The sequence below is a fragment of the Python bivittatus genome, unplaced genomic scaffold, assembly GCF_059951505.1.
Source record: "Python bivittatus isolate LINGU-HERP-01145 unplaced genomic scaffold, Pbiv_v1 ctg000330_np1212, whole genome shotgun sequence".
In the NCBI taxonomy this organism is placed as follows: domain Eukaryota; kingdom Metazoa; phylum Chordata; class Lepidosauria; order Squamata; family Pythonidae; genus Python; species Python bivittatus.
The window spans coordinates 40,981,067-40,987,066 of record NW_028277058.1 but is presented as its reverse complement, the minus strand read 5'-3'; positions in this window follow the sequence as shown (position 1 = coordinate 40,987,066).

Genomic DNA, 6,000 nt, shown 5'->3' with positions numbered 1-6,000 from the left:
AGTCTGCCTTCATTCCTTAATGAAAGAAAATTTTAATTACAAGCTTAAAAGCTTAAAAAAAAATTTTTTTTTTCAGATAAAAAGCAAAAGGTTGATTAAAACTTTTATTTTAGAAAGCTACAAATGGACTAAGGGTCCAGTTACATTTGAAATAAGATTTTGGAATTAATTATAAAGAATCCTTTCTGTGGGAAAATGCCTTTGTTTTGAACTTCTTTTTTTTTTTTTAAAAAAAAGACTAAGATAAGATTTAAAAAATTAGACACTAGAGGGAACTAAAGGTTTCAGTTAAAGAAGAAGAACACATAAACTCGACTAACAGATACAAAATGGCGCAAAAATATTCTAACACTGGGAATATTGAAGGATGTTTTTGAAAAATGGACTCAGAAATTAATAGTAATAATATCTGCTTTTGTGGATAGACTGTATCTAAAATATGTCATGGAAGAGGAACATGTTTTACCTGACAAGACAGAGACTGAGTTGAAAGTAGATTTACAAATGACAGGCTACAAGAATGACATGGACAAAGATGTTACGCTGGATATACAAAAAAAACTGACTGTTTTTTTTAATAATGAAAAGGGATATACAAACAATAAACTAAGACAGTGACTTGGAACATTTTTCTATAGTGGATTTACAAAAGAGCCTTGTTAAAGTTTTGAAGAATGTCATGAGAAGGGACAAAGAAGAAATGAAAAGAAATCAAGTTCTATGATGTTATTTTAATGGACTAACGATTAAAGAGTAAAAGGAAGGAATATAAAGCTGGTTTATTTGGTCAAGGTTAAAATAGATATGTTGTTATTTCTGGGAACCCTTAATAGACTTTTGCTGACGCCAGGACTGAAATGATAATGCTTTATAGATTTGTTTATAGATAAGAGATGGGATATGGGAAGAAGAGATCATCTGTGGAATTTAAGAGGAGGTGAAAAGTTACTAAAATTGTTTACACTTGTGATGAAGGTTGGGAGTCACTTCTTTATATATTTCTTTTCTTTTTTCTTTTTATTCTTTATGTTTTTCCTATTTTTCCGCTTACACTTTTTACTCTTTTCTATTTTTTTAATCTTTCTTTTAGTTTGTATTAGTTTTTACTATTATAATTATAATCTTTAATAAAATTAGTTGGGGAAAAAAAAAAAGAACTGGGAACAACTTGGCATGAATTACCCTGAATTGACTTAGAGTAGTTTCTGAAGCCTATCTGTCCCTTTGATTCCAGAGTGTTATGTATAAGACAAAGTGGTATCATAAATACAAATCCAAGCTAAGGAACTTAATATACAAGTTGTCAATGACTGAATTAATCCACTGCTTACTTTGCAGCCTCCAGGGGTGTAACTATTTGTGTAAGTCACCATGCTGCTAATTTTTAATATGCTGAGTATTCCAAAATTTTATAGCTCATGGTGTCCCAGCAGATAACTCCACTGGTCAACTAGGGGAGCATCCATCAGCAGCCGGAATTTTATGAAAACAGTGGCATTTGCATTCAATTTAATGTCAGGGAATGTTCTGCATTTAAAGCGCTCAGAGAGCATTCCTTAATCCGATTGATTTGCAATGTCATAAACAGTTAAACCGTGAAAGCTTTATAAAAGTCATTAGATCTTTAAAGTGATGAGTGTGTGGAAAAGTTGTGATCATTGTAGGAGGATGATTCTGCTCTTTTTGGTGTGTTTGGTTTATTTTTTAGGGAGAGTACTAATATAAAGCTTTTTGCCCATTTTTTTTTTCAAAGGCAGGCCCTGAAATCTTGCTCAGGGAGGAGTGTCTATAAGGTGTGGTTAAAAGAAGGCAAGATGGCAGCCACAACCGTGCAATCAAACCTCTGCCTGTTGTCTTATGTGCGTCACGTGTATGGGTAAAAAGGGGTGGAGTTTCAATCGCAAGGTTGTGGCTACCATCTCGCTCCCCTCGCTGCAAACATATCGGATAAAGCGTCAATTGTTTTACCAGTCCTGTGTTACAGAAAAGGCAGCATTAAAGTAGGGAGAAGAGAGCAGAATGGTTTTTTTTTTTTGCTTTCATAGGATATATACCTAAACACAACCTATAGTAACAGAGTAGAAAGAAACTTAAGTGGTGCCATTCATTCTCTCTTTTTGATGCACCCTGTTGTTTCCTTTGTGGCATCACTGTTCTCTTGTTTGCTTGCTATCAGACACCTTTTTCCTTAATCTACATGCAGAAAGGCTCAAGATGGACTTTTTTTTTTTTTTACACAGCATGCATTTAAACCTTAGAACTCACCATCAGCAGTTGTGGTAATATGGCAATAAGTTTGGAGAGAATTAAAGGACAATTGGACACATTCATGGAGCATTAGGCTCTCAATGGCTGCTACTTCTGATGTCTGGTTACTATCTCCTGAATAGGCAGCATTGTGATGAATGGAATTATGAAGGCCAGTCTCAGGGAGAAAATGTTTTTCTCCCTGAGGCTGGCCTTCAGCATACTTTAAATATTAATTGCTGGGAAGGGGAGGGGTATCACCCTCCAGTCCAGGTTTGTGAGCTCCTCAAATGTATCCATTTGGCCACAGAATACTGGACTAGTGGGCTACTCGCCTGATCCATCAGGAATTTTTCTTATGTTCTTATGTCTGCTTTCCCTCACCCACATGTACCAGCTTCGTCATTCAATATAAAATATTCCAGTGCTCAGAATTCTGCTGAGATTGTGTTTTTGTGTACCTTGAAAACTAGAACCCAGGAATCACACTATTAGTCTATTTAGACAAAGAATTGCATCTTGTGGTCTCAGTATAGTTTTTCCCCCACCACTTGCCAGATGATCCTTTCTGTGGGGTTTGCTGTTTGGGGATGTCTTTGGCCTACTAGGTGACTTTCAGGCATCTATTGTTGGTCTAGAACCACTGGGCAATGGATGATCTCTAATAGAGGAACTGGATTTGAACCCAGCAGAGAATATTACTGAGGTCAGATTGTCACATAGATTTCTTTATTAATTTTATAGTCTCCTTGTCCCTACAAAACAACCATTTACATTATTCAGAATTCTGTCTTTGAAGTTTAATATGTATTTCCCACTTACTACTTCAGGGACACAGTATGGAGAAAAATTGTCCAGCTTTTCACTTTCAATTTTGTTTAAATGCCTTCTAATATTTATGCACATTTTGCCTTTCCTTTCTATGTCTATGCTTAAAATATTAATGCATTAGCCAGCTCAAATCGCATAAGCTCTTAAATTACTTTGATATTATCCTTAATTTAAATTTGCTGACACATTTAACCTCCAGAGTGGTTAGATAAATGGATGCTGAATTTAAAATATATCTCTGCAAATATGACATTTGCCTTTTGAAAAGCTTTTTAAAAATATATATAAATATCAGTTGGCAAACATACTCTGGTTACTGAGGTACTATAAAATAACTGGCAGGTTTTACATTAGAGATTGACATTTTAAGCCAGCATTTCCCAAACTTTTGCTCTCAATGTGTTGCGAATTCTGGGACCAGGAGTTAAATGTACCAGGTTGGGGAGTATTGTGGAATCAATGTGCTAATTTTAAAATCTCTGGGATTTCATCCAAACATACTGAATGAGATAACACAGCATTTCTGTGTTATCCAGAGCCATCAAAAGTAGTTCAGCCTATCTTATCAAATATGGTCCTTCTCAAATTTTGCAAACTTAGTCTACTTTATAAGCATTAAGCCACCTTCTGACTGATATGGCATGGTTTCAGATACCAACCTTGCTACAACATATAACATTGCCAGGATCTGCACAGCAGTGATTAAAATTCATCAGATGCTGACCTGTGCCATAAACTAGACTTAATGAGCATATAGTTTGTATATGCTCTGTAATTTGAGAGATACAGTCTGCCATATACTAACACTTATGCTCCCCCACACCCATCTAATGCTCCTACCTCCCCTTTTTAGATCTTTTTAGATTCTTTTAGAATCTTCCTCTTTACATATACTTTCTGTTTTATATCTTTTAGCTTTTCAAAACTTTTAAAAACTCTGATGTATCTTTTATGCTTTTTAATTGACTATACTCTACCTTCCTTATGCTAGTCTATGACTGTAATAAAGATTGGATTTGATAAGGCATGGATTATACTAAAGTACAAATTATGTATCTTCAGTTGGAAGTTTACTTCTCTCATGTGTTTACTACCTTATACTAGCTACTTTCTCAAAGTTAGAAACAGGACCCTCTGATGAGAGACTTTGCAGCAATAGATTATGTTGTGAGCATACTAAGTGTTAAAAGGTTCCCAGAGAAAAGCCATATTTTAGTATGTTTTTATATTAGCATAGATTCATATCCGTCTTTCCAATTAGTTACACTTTAAGGAGCTAATGTTCTGTCTTCATCATATATGCACAGGGCTATCATATGGTCTTCTAGCTTCTTGCTTCCAGGTATGATAGCCTGAATTAAGCATTAATCCAAATTAAGTTAACAGAAGATAAAAATAACACATGACCATTTGATAGGTGTCTTATAAATATATGTAAACAATAAATAATAAGAAGTCAAAAGTGTGAGTGTAATAGTTACCTTGTAGATTTAATTTACAGATGTATAAAAAAAAGTGAAATGCAAGTTAATCCTTTGTTAGAATGGAGAAAACTTGCAAAGAAGTGCTGCTATGCAAATTGCTATATAGAGTGAAGTAGAACAACCAAAGGAAACAGATCTCTTCAAAAATCTTCATGAGGAGAGCCCTACTTACAAAGCGGAGTTCATCCTGAACAGTGTAATGGAGCATGGGTGAAGTTCTAGGAGATATGGCTTTATAACAGGGTGCACAGATCTGGACTGCATAAATCTGAACAATCATTAGATGGGAGCAAGGGTATTTTTGTTTCTCTACTGGCAGCCATGAATGGTCATCTGGAGTTCTACAGCCCAGATACAGTAGCCTTATTTATAAGCATTAAATGTTGTACAACCTGGGCTATTATTATGTCCCATTATCAGCGAAATGCCTTGCATCATCTCTGATTTATCCTTATTTGCTGAAATTGCTACTCTTGAATGAAACATGAATTCTGCTTTTGGATGTCAATTCTGCATTATGCATCTTCTCCTTGTTATCAACTTTTTTCTGGCTTTCAGTCCTACTTTGAGAAATGGTCTTTCTGCACTGCTGAAACCTGACTGCTTGCTTTTTGAGTCTAGCTTCTCTTAGACAAGTCAGGTAAAGAGCAAACCTTTGTGCCCATCCTATAGCAAGCTATGACTGTTGTGCAGAGAGAAACGATTGCCTGCTGTTAGAGCCATCTGTGGATCTTATTTTTCCCTAATTTTATTTTAGCTTGTAAACTGGCAAGAAAGAATTATTGTACACAACTTACTTTGAAAGAAACTTACAATAAAATATTATTATTTCTAAGCTTTATTGATTTCAAAGGAATAGCCATTTAATCACACTTCTAAAACTTGCACTGAAACCAGCAACTCTTAGAAATGCTCAAGTTCGGCTACACTGTATTTGTTAAAGCTCTTTATTCTTTGGTTGTATAATTGAATATATACTATATTTCTGTGATTAGCTAATGAGTCTTAAGGGAGGAAAAAGGAAACACCTCTGTCTTTTTAATTGCTACAGATGGAAATCTTTATTATCCATTATTTGTTTAAGCAAATGTTATCAGGATTAAAAGTGTATTTAGTGCAAAGGCCACACAGTATTTCAAAAAGGGCTTGCCTTGCCTTCCTGCAGGAATATATATGGAAGAGAAGCTAATTATTCAAACTGTGGAGGAGTAAATTACTGTCATGGTTTATTAAATGCTAGCTAAGAATTGGCAGAATCAATTTTCAACTTGGCTTAAAGCATATGACTTGGGGCATAGTCCTGCTGCATATATCTATTAATAAACAGGCAAAGCAATAAATAAGCCCTCAGGAGCCGGTATTTGGATGGGGGATGCAAAACTATGCAAATGGAGAGAGGTAGTTCCTATGAAGATGTTGAAAAGGAATCAGAGAGAAG